This window comes from Cyrtonyx montezumae, unplaced genomic scaffold (genome assembly GCF_038088225.1).
Source record: "Cyrtonyx montezumae isolate F1298 unplaced genomic scaffold, pur_monq_1.0 scaffold_0, whole genome shotgun sequence".
Lineage (NCBI taxonomy): Eukaryota > Metazoa > Chordata > Aves > Galliformes > Odontophoridae > Cyrtonyx > Cyrtonyx montezumae.
The window spans coordinates 16913351-16930625 of NW_027071824.1; positions in this window are offsets into that span (position 1 = coordinate 16913351).

A 17275-nucleotide genomic window follows, 5' to 3' on the forward strand; every position below is an offset into this window, starting at 1 on the left:
GTTTCTCGGCCTCCCATTGGAAGACCTTGTAGCTGAACAACCTTTGGCTCCAAGGACTTGTTGCCCAATTTATTCCATCTCCTTAAAATACAGTCTTCTGGAACCAAAAGTGTGCTCTTTAGAAATTAGTGTTTGTCTGACCTGAAGCCACCATTTGTCTTTTCAGGGATGTAAGTACACAGATATATTCTTTGAACAGAGATATTGAGCGTGTTTGATCTTTACTCAAATGGCAGAGATGGCATATTCAGGCCTCAGAAAATAATCTTCTGTAAAGAGCACATTCCACTATTGCTCACCCACAGGGAAGAAAGTGAATCTGTGTCAATTTAGACTGTAATCTCAGATTTTAGGAGATTTACAAACTCAGCCAGTGGAAAGAAGAGTTGATGTGATTTACCTAAACTTCAGTGACGCATTTGGCTTGGTATCACACAGTATTTTTATTAAGGAAATATGTAATACAAAGCACTCTTGAAATTGATTAACAATCAACTGATAGGCTTTCAAGTGTCATAAATTGGGAGTTACTGTTAAGCTCACAGATTTCCTGCAGAATTTCCCAAGATATCTGCTGTGGGTGCTCTGTTATTTAACATCTTTATTGACAACCTAGAAGAAGACATAACTCCATTAATAGCAAAGTTTCTTCCATCCTTAGAGAGGTGTGACAAATGCGTTTGGCATGACTTATTGCCCTTGGAATAATCCTATATTTCTGCAGAGTTCATAGGATGGTCAGAAAATCAGCTCAGACTAGTGATGTAATTTTAGGTGGGTACTTAGGCTAGATGACTCCTACACTTACTGAGTTGACACTTCTGGTCATGTCCACAAAAGAAAGAAAAAAATAAAAAGAATGTTTTGATTGACATCTTTAGAGTGGAAGAAGTTTAATTAGACTGAAAAGCCTATAAATTAAAACCAAGATTTTGTATCTGGCAAAGGAAGAGGCAAACTAGAAGTGATGCAGCAGGTAATTAGGTACTGGGGCAATGCACTGAAGCTTGTGTTCGCTCCATGGGCAATATTTCTTATCAAACTGCCTGTTTTCTAAAAGCTCCACTGTAGTCCAATTGAGTGGAAATTCTGTAGTTTATGTTATGTGTGATACAAAACCAAATTGTTTCCTTCCAACCTTAACAGCCTATGGGTCTCTCTATGCCATACCTGCAAGCTCTGTAGTTCATAGCTTTGGATGGTTTCCTTTCTGCTGCAGCTATATTGAAGGAGTAAGTGTGCAACCACCTGAATGTTCCTTGTGAGCTGGCAAGTTATGTCGGCACATGGTAACTCTGAAGAAAACATCTTATTGTCCAGTAGTAGTGACTAGAAGCAGAGATGTTCATATAAACACAACTGCCTGACATGGCCCATAGTATGATTTTCTGTTTAACATTTCTGAGAGAAAACTCTACCTGAAAGATGGTGTTTGAGAGAGAAGAACTGAAAGCTTCACCAAACTGTATAGCAACAAGTGCCCAAGCTGAAACTCAGACTGTAGGCACGGCAGGAGGAGGCTGGGCATTTTAAATGGAAGTCAAGAGCTTTGCTGATTTATTGTTTGGCAATGTTACTCCTACTCAATGAACAGGTGGCTCCAAGAGCTCTTCCAATGAAGGCCCACTGCAGAGATTTGGTATGGGTCACGAGGAAAGATTTAAAGCGTTGCTGGAGTTTTTTCGAATAAAAGCCTCACTTTTGCAAGAGAAATAAGCATCTGCTATATTTTACACCTGTTTTTCTTCCTTGTATTTGTATTTGTGGCTTTTGTCCCTATTCTCACGATAGTTACAAATCTTTTTCTGGAGGATTATTTTCAGGACACAGAAAAGTGTCCCTTACCATACTGTCTTATGCTCATGCTGGAGAACACAATGATTGTCTGCCCGCCCAGAACTGTAGAAAAGTAGATCTGATGAACGGAAAGAAGCTGTTACTGTGCTGTGGTGAGACTTTCCCTGCCCAGACTTCCCTGTGTTGAGATGGTTGCCGAAACAGGTCTTATCTCAGAGAGACACTGATATGCTGCAGAATCAAATACATCATAGAAATTCAATCAGCTAAAGCAATAGATTTCACTGCTAGCTCAAACTCATGTGCTGGGATACAGCAATTCATACACAGTGTTACGGGGAGTCATGCAATGAATCCAGTGCCCAGAGATTTACACACAACAGGACCAATTATCCACACCTTGTGTTTCCCATTATGTGTTACAACCCCACCCTCTTCTATAAGGACAGCATGTGAATTCATACTCTGTCATGGCCACTCCATTAGGCTATTCAGTTGGACAAATTCAGAATAGCAATAGCTGGAAAATAGCTGCTATATCCTGAATACTCACAAAGCTGTGGGCTCACTCTGCAAAGAGGTGACTTTGTTTTCCCCTCAATCTGGTTTTGATGTTCTCTTTTTCCTCCCTTTTATGCAAAGCTCTCCACCCCAGAAGGCAGGCAAGCAGCCAACCCACCTCCCTGCCCCACTCCAAAATAAATGTTAGACACTAAAGTATGCACAAAAGGGAACTGTGAAAGGGTTTGCATAAAGGGTTGTGGATTTCTTTTTGTTTGTTTGTTTATTTTTTTTTCTTAGTCTTGAGGGAGTTTGTGTGTTTTGCACAGCATACTCTACTTTGTTCCACTGAGGTCCTTACACTGTGGCTCATCCTGACCATTCAGCAGGTCAGAGGACATCTGCCACAAAGACCTGATGATACACTGAAAATGCTACATGCCTTTCCTCCATTTCATTCCTCCTCTGATGAAAACAACATAACACAGGCTGTTCAAACTAGTGCTGCACTGAAAGATTAGTCCAAAATTTGGATTTCTTTGTGGTAGATTTGAAATACTGCTTGTTAGATCCATATCCAAGGCTATGTAGATCTGGCATAGCTTCACCTAGGGCCAGGTTCTCAGCTTGAAAAAAAACAAACCTCGAGTACAGCAGAGCTAAAAAAAGATTTACAGTGGCCGGAGATATATGCCTATGCATGGAATTATGTGTGTATGGATTGGATGCTCTGTATGTCCTACACAATCCATGGAGTTAATGATGATTATGCACTGGCCGCACATCCTTACTTTGATGCAGCATGTGTCACCTCCCAGAGTTGCAAATTTACACTGTTGCAAAAATCATAGAATTAAATGGTGGAAAAGACCTCTAAGATCACCTCATCCAACCACCAATCCATCCCCACCATGCCAACTAACCACGTCCCTCTGTGCCACATCCATACAGTTCTTGAACACCTCCAGAGTTGGTGACTTCACCACCTCCCTGAGCAGTCTGTGCCAGTGCCTCACCACTCTGAGAGCCATTGGACTTGAGTGGTGAGCATATGCTGCCTGTGTAACCATTCTGACAAATGCAGCTCACATTACCCACAGTTGGAGCAGCAGCTACTCAGCTAGGCAGGTACCATCCCACAGCACAGCAAGGAGAAGATGCAGAGCCCTTGTTGAGTTTGATCAGAGCTCTGCTCAGCAGAGGGGCACCCGAGGCTGTGGCGTGGGATGCATAGTGTAGGACAGATAGTCCCTCTTGCAACCCTTGATGCTACAGCTTCATCTGTGGACAGTCAGTGCCTGGATGGCTTGGATCCAGGCTCCCTCACAAATAAAGCATGCAGAGATACTGAAACTCCAGCTGTTGTGCCCGAATTCCTGTCTGCTGCAGGGAAAGACAGATTGCTCACAAAAGGGCAAGTGTGAGTGGCTGGCCATGGGGATTTGTTCTCCCAATCCATCAAACTTTTCCATGTGCTTCGTTCCAAAATATTGATGTGTAGAGCCTTGGGAGTTTTATATTTAGCAAGGATCATAAATCACAGATGCAGGGGGCAGCTTCTGTAATGTTTCCTGGCTTATCGACTGCACCACTAATAGTTCAGAGGGGCTTGTAAATCGGACTGTGAATTCCACAGTACAAGCAGCAGCGAGGAGAAAGCCATTTACCTCTGATGGAGGCTGGGAAGAGCTTTCTGGTGACAGGTCCTGGGGCATGTCAGGATCCTCCTGGCAAGGCTCCCAAGGGGCTGTGAGGTGTCAGCTAAGCACGTGGGACCCACCCATTCACAAGCCTGAGGGTGACGCCAGCGCATGGATTTCGTTAGATGTGGTCTGAGGATCTTTGTGCCGGCTCCTCTTTTTCTTTCCTCTTTGTTCATTCACTCAGCAAAGGAGCTTCACACAGGCCCTGTTCCTTTCACTGACAAGCGGCTTGTAAATCCAGCATTTCAGATAAATATCTTGAGATATTGGGAACGTTCATGTGAGCAGCATCAGCCTTTCCCTGGCTGGGAGGATCATCAGCCTTCCCAGCACACTGGTATGCTGTTGCAAGGAAGATTTTAGGTCTTCTCCTTTGTATTTGATTGTTTTATGCCCCTGAATAACTCAGTGTTTAGTTTAATAATAATGCTTTGTATTCTTGTAGTTACATCCATCTGAGCACCAAGACTTGGTTTACCAACATCAAAGCATCTGTCCTCTTGCATTGAATTTTGGCATCAACTTATTTTCTTAAAATCCCCATTCTGACAGATTTCCCCTCTAGCAGCTTGTCCTGGCCTTTAAAATTTCTCCTAAGTAGAATCTGAGAATGGCCTTCCTGCTTCCCTCTTGAGTGCACAGCAAAACTTGCCAAAAGGGAGAAAGTGTGCATCCAAAACAATGGCAGTAATAAGCATGAGGTCCTGCCAAACACAAGGGGTAAACTGCCTGGAGGAGATAACCAAATACTTGCTTATTGTATTCAGAGGGCTCGCTCACTAACAGCCAGATTGTAATTTTAGCAATAGGAGGTACCCAGCTTTGAACAGATGGGATCTGCAAGCTGGCACGTCCCTCGCAGAGCTTCATTGTGACCCCATGCGGACAAGCACTTGCATCACTGAAGCCAATAAAACTGCACCAGGGCTAAGGAGCTGCCTGTTAGGCTGGCATCATTAGTACAGCACTGGGGGATGCAGACCCATGATGTTACTGCATTCAGTCATCTCAGATTTAGGCAGATCTTTGGTTCTCTTTAGATCCTTGGACAAAAAAAACCTGCCTTTCCATCTCTTCCCAGCACTCTGGAGTTCCCTGATTGTTCCTTCTTCCCTGCCAGGACCTTCGCAGAGATTTTCTAGGTATTAATGCATGGAGTGAGACTGAGAGCAATGATCTCCCCCAGACCTGAGAAAACTTGTTTGTGTTCTGTTACAGGAAGGGTTCTGTCAAGCTCATTTTCCGTTGTTCCTTTAATTGTCCACTCTCCTTGCCTTCTTTTAGGGATGGCTGCCTGCAGCCACAGCATCCACAGAACAAAGGTCTGTAGGGCACTGCCTCTTTGTCTGTACCATACCTACTCTCACATCGTTGGCGAGCTGACAGAGCCTCGCACTCTGGGTACCCTCCTATTGTGCAATGGGATTTGATTCAATTTACTTTCCGTGAACTCTGTTAACTTTGTGAAGGGCTCTGTTTGCGCTCCTGTGTCTATTTTAAAATGACACACCTTGTGGACTTCTGTCATTCAAAATTTTACAAATACTTCACCCTGATCTTTTTATGACATGTTGACTGTTGGAATGAACAACAACATTTTGTCATGGTCGCCTCTGTTGCCTCTGGTAGAGCTTATTTAACTCTTTCTGGTAATTAATATCTCCTTTGTAGACTTTCCGTACCACAGATCTAGAAAGACATCTACCACATATCTATAACAATTGCTGTCTTTATCCTTCACTGTAGCTGTATTTTTGCCACTCGTGTCTTCCCTGTGGCCACCAGCAATCCTAGATGTTATGCTCTCTCTCATTAGGCAAGGTTTCTTATCTGCATTACTGCTGTGAAAGGAACCTTGGGAGTCTGGACCCCGCAGTGCTGAGAGCGGCATAAAACCAGCCAGGAACCATGATCCTAGAGAGCTAACAAATCTCTTTTGGCTCACTTTATGTTTTAATACCTTGACATTGCTTAAAAAAATAAATTATGGAGAGCAGTCCAAAAGTTTCCACTAGAGGCATTTCCCTGGGAACCTCATGTCTCTGCATAATAGACAGCACAGTTCCATGCTCCTGAGCATCCTGGGGTTGTCTGGAGAACAACTTGTGATTCACAGCCTAACTAAAGGCTCCTCCTACCCCATGTTAAATCATTATCTGTGTTAGCAAGCATTGTTCCAGGACAGTTTCTTCTCTGTCCTTTCCCCTGCGAACATTCAAAAAAAGCACATCTCAGGTACCAAAAAATGCAAGTCTGAAAAGAAATTTCAAGGTTTCCAAAATACGTTTGAAGGAGAGGGAATTATTCATTCTGATGTTGAAATTAAGGTGTTCCAAAGTGTTAAAATTTGTTCTGGAGCTTCAAGGGTTAAAAATGTGCATTTTTAAGTGTTGAGTTGAGGTAATCTCATGATTTAGCAGAACTGTTGCCTGATAACATACCCACTGCCTTTTGATGATATGAAAGGAACTGCTGGAGGAACGGAAGAGGGTGCTGTCAGTCTCAGGTAAGATGCATTTAACAGAGCTGATAGTAGCCCAGCCTCTCTTGAAGAGTGGTTAGGGGAAAGGAAGCACACCAAGTCAGTTCAACCCCAGTCGAAGGGCTTAAGCTGCTCAGCCTGCTGCAGCTTCCTGCTCCCAGTTCTGCACAGTGCAGAGCCCAGCAACATGGATGAACTTCTTGCTTGGCACCAGATGCCCAGAGGCACTGCATGGCATATTAGGCATCATGTAGGCATGTGATCCTAAGTCACTGGCAGCATCCCAGCGGAGTCATATTCCCATTGCATTCCTTGGATATCTCCCAGCCACTGGCCTGAGAAAGTCACTAACCTTCGTATGCTTCATTGTTCTGGGGGGATGTCTCCTTCCAGATGGTGTCGCGTGACTTCCACTGACCACTGAGCATGCACTTGCATGGCTCATCCCAGAAACAGCTGATCTAACAGACACGTCCTGGCAATACCATGGATTGGTGCAATTGGAGCAATCCTGCTCCTCAGCTCCCACCAGCAGGATGTGGAGCAGCTGGGTCAGTCTTTCCAGCCATGGCACATCATTATCACTCCCACTGACACCATTTCCTGCCTGGGAGCAAAGGAGCTGTTGGCAGTCAGAGTTTGGGCTTTAGAATTTGTTGTGTTTGAAAAGAAGATCCCTTGAGGATGTAGGATATTTTTTGGATACTAGGAAATGTTTCTTCTCAGGAAGAGTGAAGATGTATTGGAATGGGCAGCCCAGAGAGGAATTGGAACCACTTTCCCTGCAGGTGTTCAGGAGCCATGTGGACGTGGCACTGAGGGACGTGGTCAGTGAGCATGGTGGGGATGGGTTAGTGGTTGGATGAGATGGTCTTAGAGGTCTTTTCTAACCTCTACGAGTCTATGATTTGAAGATTGCTTCTGAAGAGCAGGCCTGTGCTTGTGGAGGGTGAGCAGCCCCACACACTTGCCTGTGGCTGTGGGGTCTAAGGGCAGTTTTTCACCTGCACTTCATGCAGTCTTGCCACAGCACTGCTGCAGATGGGTACTGTCTGCTGTGATCTGGCCAGAGACCACAGCTGAATGCTTCCTGCCTTTGAGCACAATAGACAAGTAGGGAAAAAATGAGCCTAGAGGATGGACTGAGGAAAAATGGGAGATGAGGCTGCATCTGCTTGAAGGACGGAGAGGAGGAGTTGAAGATGGCAGCAGTGATAAGGCCCAAAGAGGATCAGCAACAATTAGGATGACACCATTAACTGCCACAGCTATAACATCATCCTCAATCCTAAAAGAACAGCATGACTATTGTCATGAAATGTCAGCTCTCACAGCTCAGGGAAGAGAATGCAATCTGCTAGAAATTCATACAACCAATATATTTTTCTGATGGGGAATGCAAGGCAGGTGCCCTGCAGGCATACAAGATACACTTGACAGACAGACCTTTGGTTGAGGAGGATGAAGAAAACCTGAAGAAGAGACTGAGGAGAACAGCAGCCATGGGAGGAAGAAGGATAGGTTTGCTGGGTGCAGAAGACCAGCTGTTTGCACAATAACAGAAGAAACGGCAAGAGGAATGGACATTTAGTGCTTGGAGAACCAGAGACAGGACGAGAACAGCTGACCTAGGATGGGAGGGTGGACCACTTTTAGCTCTTCATTATTTCCTACAATCTAGCAATTTTATTCTTACTGACTTGAGTGAGGAGTCAGGAAATGTTTCTCTTTCTCAAGCATTATTGCATTAATTTTGTTGTGGAGATATTAATGAAAATACAGTAGGCTTTCATGTGTTTGGTACTGTTAAACTCTGCATGAAGTTGGAGTAGCTGAACAAGGCTCAGTGACATTCATACAACAAGGGGTAGCAGAGATTTCTGCCAGGCCTGTTTTTTAATGTGCAGTAAGTAGATGTTACAATTACAGAAATGGAAAACATTCAAGACACTTGTAGAAAGCAGGCCCAGTTTAATTTTATCAAACTGATATAAAATGAAACTCAAATACACTGATGATATATATTGAAAGATAATTCTCCAGCTTAAATAAAATTACTGATATATCATGCTGAAGAGGCTCTGCGCTGTCCTTGAAAATATGCAGAAAGAAAAAGACTATCATCTCCCATTTCCTGATATATGTGGACAAGAAAAGTCAAGATGAACTTCAGAGTCTGTTTCTTTCATGCAGTAAAATAGAGGGGCTGAGACAGCAGGCAACAAGCCAACCTGAAGGGACAAGGAGGGATAGGACCAATTATTCAGCACAGAACAGGGCATCTTGACTGGGGACTTCTGTAAATAGGGCAGCACGCCAGACAAGGAGGAGACACAAGGAAGATGTTCAACTAGTGGGAAAGGGGGTATGTTCCAGCACTAGATGTCTACTCCATGTCCACCTAGTGCTTAGCACTCAGGCACCTACATTAAGCAAACATACCTCTAGTGAAGCCTGTCCATCAAAAGCTGGGGCCTGCAGACTTGACATTGCCTCTGCAGTCTGCTTGTACAAACTTGAACATACGGCACTGGCAGCACTTAATTCCATGATCCCACACTCTTTTTCCGCTGTTTTGACTGTATGCATTATTATTCAGCTTAGCTGCTTGCCCTACCCAGTGCACGGCCCGCAGGCCTGTTTTCCACTGTTTTTTCCGTTTTTTTCTCTCTCTTTTTTTTTATTTTTTTATTTTTTTCTGTCCTGTTTTGTCCTGTAGTCATTATTACTGAGCTTCCTTGTGGTCTTACCCTCAAATCAGAGAGCTTCAAAAAACTAATGCCTATTTCTCCATAGCGTGCATGGGAGAGGAGATAGTTCAGACCCACAATAAAATAGTGAGGTCAAAGTTGCCTGATGTTTCTCACTAATTGTGGGTGCCAAAATGAAAGCACTCGGGGCTTCTGTTTTGCAAAGCTGTTGGCAAGCTTTCAGTACTTTATACACTCAGCATACAGCTCCCACCGACTTCCTTTCCAGGTGTGCGTGCTTAGAACTGCCACAAACACTGTCTGCACAAAAAAACACAGCATGTAGTGAGTGACAAACAGACAGTCTGGGCTGAAAGGTCTCTGACTGGAGAGGGAGGAGCACATCTGTTTCTGCAGCAAAGCATCCCACTGCCTCTCCTATGGGATGTTCCCTGCTGTGACACCATACTGATAGCATTGGGGCCACTCAGTGCAGGTAAGCCAGAATGGTTTCCTCCTCCACAGCCCAGTTAGGCAGCGGTCATACATGAGAAGTATGTGCTCATGTAACCAGAGTGCAGCAGAATGCCTCCGGAGTTCACAGCAGAGGCATTCCTCACGTTTGGCATCTTCTAGCCAAGTGATCAGCTCTGCAGCTTTAACATGAGGCACCACAACAAAGCCAAAATCTTTTAGATAAGAACCAAACAAAATATTTTGTTGCATGGATTTGTATTGACTACCCATTTTGGCTATCATGGAAAAGTTATTAGTTTCAGTCAAGTAATAAAGGTGTACACTGTGGATTTGTCAGGTTAGGCAAGCCGTTCTTTTCTTCATAGACCAGACACAGGCTGAAGTGAAAGAGGGGCAATCATTAGGACACTCATTTTGTGTAGGATTTTCTCAGCTATTTGCAGATAATAGATGGATAGGAAGACTGAGGTCTTGCACATTAATTTCCAGGGTGCTGGTAGTGTTTGGGATAGGCAGTGTCACACCAGTTTTCCTCTACATCTCTCATTTATTTGATTCCATAGACTAAAGAAAACATATTAATTAAAAATATTCATCGCAATCTAGTCCTCACCTCCATATAATTCCATAAATGTTACAAAATAGGATCAGGTTAGCACCTCTCCCAGACAGAGTTGTTGGTTTTTTTATGTTTTCAGCATAAGTTCAGCCATTGAATTTTGGTCATTGTATTAAAAGCATCTGAAGAAAGGTCGGTTGCTTATGAGTTTAAACAGAGTTCTCTTCTCTTGGTGTGAGGTTAATGTCTGATCATATAAAGTAAAAATTGCAATTGGTTTTGCTAAGTAGCTATTTGAAAGTGATAGAGACCTTTCCCTCACTCTCTAGGCAGCATCCGTTTCAGAATGCCACAGAGACGTTACCTCATTAATTTTAATGAGAAGACCAGACATGAATCTGACACAACCATAAATTGTTCTTTTTGTGTGTGCATGTATGTGTGTGTTTAAAAGAGCTCCCTGTGTTACCCTGTGAAGGACCTGACTGTGTTGTGTGCTGACGTCTGCTATTTATGCACACGTCATTCTGGCTTCACAACACAGTTCCCTTTTTATCCTTCAGCAATCCTTTCCGAATTACCTCCTGTAGTGCCTTCTGTATAGATAGCTTATTCCATCTCTCAAACAGAAGCAAGAGATTCTCCTACTCCAGACAGCCTCTAGATTGAAGCTATAATGTCACCCCAAAACACCCTTACTCAGGCACACCTGTATATTCACTTCACCCCTACCTTATGTCTCTGACTTGCCTGCTCAAGCTGCACAGTCTCCAAGGAGCATCCTTAGACCCTCTTGCAAGGGATAAGACGAAGGCTGGACTCAGGATGTGTAGATGAGCATGGGTGGTAGCTCTGTCAGGCTCAGGAAAGGGATAAGGGAGGTGAATGATGACATCTCTCTCTCCTGTTTTCCACGTATGACTGCCCAGCTTGTTCTGTGGCTGACCCTTGAGAAAGCCACCAACGGAAACTGCTGCAGAAGGAAAACCCCTTGCTCAGAATATCTGTAGTGGAAGAGATCTGGATTCGTACATCCGTCTATAGGAAGTCCTGGAAAAATAATGTCCTCAATGCACCCCATTTACCAGCTCCCGAGAGAACGAATCCCAAGTGTCTGCTTTGGGCAGTGAGCATTGGCTGCTTAAGTGACACTGCCACAAGGTACAACAACCATTTATCCCTGTCAAACATAAGAAGCAAATGAGCAGTGGAAGGATACTCACCACAATCCCTAAGCTCCTAAAATGCCTTCCTCCCACACACTTTCATTTCATAGATCACCCATTTTCCCTTCCAGAGAGATCTTTTTTTCCCTCCTATTACAGCCTTACTCCTACTTCCAGGTATGAGCCATTTTCATCCCTGCTCATCTCCTCATCAAATTCTAACCCTATCCAGACCATCTCAGACTGGTGAAGAGATGCTTGTTTTTTGCCCAGCTGGTGTCAATTTGTTCAGCAAATGCCCAAAATTTAGGTAAACTTTAACAACTTTCTCTGTCCTCGTAGGATTCAATTCTTACACACGGTTTGTCCACAACTTGGGTATTCCCATCAGTGAGAATATTTATGCTGTTTTTAAACCCTCTCATAGCAGAAAAGGCCACCCACCAGCTCTTTAAAAAGAGATGCTGCATCTGTTCAGTGAACAAGTTATACGTCTGCATTTGTAAACTTTGATTCAACCCAGATATGCATGTGCCTTGGGCTTCCTCTGCTCTCCATGTCCTGATTAGCATCTGCTCTTCTGCAAACATCCCGTGTAGCTTGGCAACTTGGACTCTTCCTGTCCTGTGTGACTGCATCTGACTGGATTGCCGTTTTGTCTTGATTAGCATAGAATCATATAATCAGAGAAGAGTTTATATTGGAAAGGACCTTAAAGACAATCTAGTTCCAACCTCATTGCCATGGGCAGGGACGCCTTCCACCAGACCAGGTTGCTAAGATCCCCATTCAAATTGGTCTTGAAAACTTCCACGGATGAGACATTCACATCTTCTCTGGGCAAAGTGTTCTAGGGCCTCACCACCCTCATTGTGAAGAATTTTTTACTAATCTAAGTCTACCCTCTTTCAGTTTAAAGTTATTAACTCTAGTCCTGTCAATACATACCCTTGTAAAGCATCTCTCTCCAGCTCTCTTGCACGACCCCTTTAGGTACTGGAAAGCTATCTATAAGGTCTCTCTGGAACCTTCTCCAGGCTGAAGGACCCCAACTCCTTCAGCCTGTCTTCAAAGGAGAAGTGCTCTTGCACTCTGATCATACTCATGATATTCCTCTGGATTCACTCCAGTACATCCATGTCCTTCTTCTGGAGGTGCTCCAAGCTGAATGGAGCACTTCAGGGGGAGTCTCACAAGAGCAGAGTGAAGAGAATGATCACCTCCTTTGAGCTGCCCTTCACACTTCTTTTGATTCATCCTGGGATACAGTTGTTTTTCTGTGCTGCAATGAATATTGCTGGCTCATACTGAGCTTTTCGTCAACCAGCAACACCAAGTACTTCTCCTAATATCTATTTGCAATCCATTCTCTGCCCAGTCTGCAATATAAAGGTAGAAAGTTTCTGCTGATAATGACACTATTTCAGAATTCAATGATGTCTGTCTCACCTCAACATCTCAGGGTTACCTCTTCTTGAGCTTTATGGTGTACATGTAAGTGAAAGCCTGAAGAACTTCACTTTCTCACTTAGCATCAGACTTAAATGTTCCAAGCCTTTGTTCCCAACTATATGTTCATAAATGCACTTTGGTTCTGCGTGTCTTTGCAAACTGCCAAAAGCTGCACACTTCTATGATATGGGATGTTTTTATTGAAACTTTGTAACTAAATAGCCTTTGTCAAGCACATTGTTTTCTGTTGCAACTACTTCCATGTTTATTGCATATTAATCTATTCTCTGCTTTCTGGCTCAGTTTTTGTTCCCTGGTATACATATGGAGGTAGATTCAGTACCCCTGGCTCACTCCTTGTCAACACTACAAGGGCTAATTTCTCTAGATTCCCATACCTCTGGTGGTACTCATCAACTCAAGTCCACTTCCATCTTCCCTTGTGGTCAGTCACCACAAATCACCCACTCTCCAGTAGAGAGGATGCCAAACATCCATTGATAAGCAAGATATAGTTTAATCCCTCTATCCCATCAAAATGTTTGATAGCTTTTCTGACTGCTCTCTTGCAGAGTTGCCTTCAGAATGTTTCTAAAGGACTGGACACTTAACCTCCATCAGGTTGGAATGGGCACCAAATTTCTCACACCTGAGATAAAACCTTACTTTTGTTTCTTTCATAAGTTCATAAGTTCATAAGTTCATAAGGTTGGAAAGGACCTATAAGATCATCTAGTCCAACCATCCTCCTATCACTATCTCTACCCAACTACTAAATTAAGTCCTTTAGCACCTCATCTAAACGCTTCTTGAACAGCGCTAGGGATGGTGCCTCAACCACCTCCCTAGGCAGGCCATTCCAGTGCCTGACCACTCTTTCAGAAAAGAAATGCTTCCTGAGGTCTAATCTAAATCTTCCCTGGCGCAACTTGTGGCCATTCCCTCTCGTCCTGTCATTACTTATCAGGGAGAAGAGGCCTACCCCCTCCTCACCACAACCCCCCTTCAGGAAGTGGTAGAGTGCAATAAGGTCTCCTCTGAGCCTCCTCTTCTCCAGACTAAACAATCCCAGCTCCCTCAGCCGCTCCTCATAAGACTTGTGCTCCAGGCCCCTCACCAGTTTTGTTGCCCTTCTCTGAACACGCTCCAGGGCCTCAATGTCCTTCTTGTAGTGAGGGGCCCAAAACTGAACACAGTACTCGAGGTGCGGCCGTACCAGAGCTGAGTACAGGGGGATGATCACCTCCCTGCTCCTGCTGGCTACACTATTTCTAATACAGGCCAGGATGCTGTTGGCCTTCTTAGCCACCTGGGCACACTGCCGGCTCATGTTGAGCCGAGCATCAACCAACACCCCCAGGTCCTTTTCCTCTCTACATTCTTCAAGCCATTCTGCCCCAAGCCTATAGCATTGCATGGGGTTATTGTGGCCAAAGTGCAGGACCCGGCACTTGGTCTTATTGAACCTCATCCCATTTTGCTCAGCCCAGCTGTTCAGCCTATCCAAATCCCTCTGAAGGGCCTCCCTACCCTCAGGCAGTTTGACACATCCTCCCAGCTTTGTGTCATCTGCAAACTTACTGAGGGTACACTCAATTCCCTCGTCTAGGTCATCAATAAAGATATTAAACAAGATGGGCCCCAAAACTGACCCTTGGGGGACACCACTCGTAACAGGACGCCAGCTGGACTTAACTCCATTAACCACTACCCTCTGGGCACGGCCCTCCAGCCAGTTCTCCACCCAGAGAAGAGTGAACCTGGGAACCTTTGAAATAGTTCCCAGTTCTAGACATGTTCAAACTCAATGCAACCCTATTCTGATTCTTTACAAGGCTCCTTTGAAACCCATGGACGGAGTCTAGGTTTAGCAGATTTGTTTCCTGCTGACATTGCATAAGAGAGATGTTACTACCAGGGTGTGGAAGACCAGTCTTTTTACCTGGCACTCTGTGCATGGCAGCATGCAGAGAGTAAACACTTTGTCCCATTCAAGCAGGTCATAGCCAAGGAGACACTGGCAAAGCTTGTCCTTTAACAATTATTCTTTCTCCAGTCTCATTTCTCATGTTCTCCTTCCTCAATCCTTCTCTGCCCCCTCCCTTTCTTTTTCTCACTGCTTCTAAAGCAGTCTCTTTTTTTCCACCTTCAGCCTTGACTTTCTTTTTGTCTGACTGCGCAAAATCACCTCCCATCCAGGGAACTGCAATTCTCTACAGTTGGTGAGCTGCTAACAGGACTCTGTCAACAGAGCACTTGTGCTAGCAGTGCGATCCGTGTGAGCTCAGCCTGCTGCGTCAGAGGGAGGGAGCAACATTGCACAGAACACGGACTTCTCCGTGGCCAGGGTCTGCTGTTTGAGTTTCCATCCCTTGGATGCGAGTGAATCTGCGTTTAAATGGGACATGTTCTCCAGTTCCTGCTTCTAAAAGTAGAACCCATTTAACTCAGCAGATTGCCCAGCTGGAACAGGCTATTTACAGCTGTACCTGAAGCTCTGATAAGATAATAGTTATGTTGTAAATACCTATCCCATTATGTTGCCTTTGGTTAATGCTTGCAATCACACGTGAACCAAATGGCTCCTCATATTGAATAACATCTCAGGGTTCCTTCATGAGCTAAGCTGGAATTTCCATAGGATTTTTAAAATGTGTCTATTTTACTGGAGCTGCAGCTTTTATCTGGGGAAGTTTGGGTTTGAGGAACCCTTTCTCTTTCTCCACACGGCAGTCCCCAGAGCTTACCAAGAAATATTTGCAGACAACATTGTCTTGACACAGCAGGAGGCTGCTGAGGTGCTGCTTTTCACCAGCCTCCAGCGTGGCTGCTCTCCCCTTGCCCAAAACGCTTCTCAGAAACTATCCCTTGAGTAGGCATCCTTACAGGATTGCAAATGTAGTTATACTCACAGACCACACACAAGCTGCAGTCAGCGCTGGTTGGTCCATTTGCTCTGTGCTGTTACTCCTGGAGTGAAGGGAGATCCCATTAAATGTGAAAGCCATGCTCCGCTGTCTGCTCCGGTTTCCTGTTCACGTAAGGCAGCCCGTGCTAACCTTTGGGGCACCACGCAGAGCTCATCAGCATCTTGCCTGAGGTCATTAATAAGGCATTCTTCTTCTTCTGTTTAATTGCTGGACCCATCCTTCCTTCAGCTCTGTGCGTCACTGTGGTTACATTCACACAGGCACTCCCAACCTGAGGAGCTGGAAAAAAGTATCCCCTGAATCATGCCTGAAGCATAGCAGATGTGGTTGTCTCCCCATAGGAAATCATAATCAAGTTCATATGTGTCACTGAAACCCACTATTTGTCTGTGCATCAAATAATTACTGCTTGACCCATTAGGTGAAATAGCTACAAAACAGAAAGATCTTCTGGCGCCAGAGCTAGGACCTCAGAATGTCAGGAATATTTTTAAGTGCAACAAAGTCAGCAGCTGGGATATTGTCCCAGGGTTCAGGAGACATCTGCCCTGCTCCAGGTTCAGCTGCTGGGTCTTCAGTTTTGCTCCCAGCCCTTGTCCATCCTCTCCGAGTTACAGCCTCTGTCCCTCATTAGGAGCTCATACAGTGTCTAGTGTAACAGAGCCTTGACCTGACGCAGCCCCAGGCCCTGCCTCCATAAATCAAGTACAAGAATGGGATTACAGCATTGTCACTCGACAGTAATAACATGTGCTCCAGGTCAGAGACACTGAAGGGCAAGACTTGCTCATTAAGAAAGAGAAAAATATGGGATTTTTCACTTGACATTATCAGGGAAACATGTTCATTCATGTTTACAGAGTTATTGTAAAAGCTTCCTACAACAAAGATATCCTCTTATGGTGAAAGTGAAACCCTATCTAACTGCTCAGCCTCCTCTAGGCTGACCTCCAAAACTGAACAAAGCTCCCAAGACAGAAAGAAAGTGGATTTGGGACTCAGAGGAAAGTCTCCAGCAGCGCTAAGCTCTTTGGCTTGGATGAAGGCTCCGTGCTATGCCAAACCACCCAGCAGTCGCTTGTCTCTGGGATGGACCAGCATCCCTGGTAGAGCAGGCAACAAGCCTCACTCTCATCCCTCCCATAGAAACACAGGAGACTGGGGCTAGGGCCTGGTTTCACAGGCATTTCAGCCCCACTCCTACGTGGATTTGTTCTTTTCCCACTTGGCTCAAAATGTAGTTCAGAGGCAGTGGCAAAGGCTGCATCTTCTGTTGGCCTCCAAGGGATTCTGGTATTGAGTAAGCAGCACAAAACCCAAAATGTATCAGTCTGAGAAAAAAAAGAGATCTTCCCCTGTATGTTTCCTGCCTGACTTTCACTTTTCTACAGAAGAGATTTTCGTTGAAGCAAATCAGCATGTCTTCCCTCTCCTTAACGTTATAAATTCTTCCTGGACTCAAGAAAAACTTTGAATTATACAATTAATGGAGTCACAGAAAGAGGAGACAAGGTAACA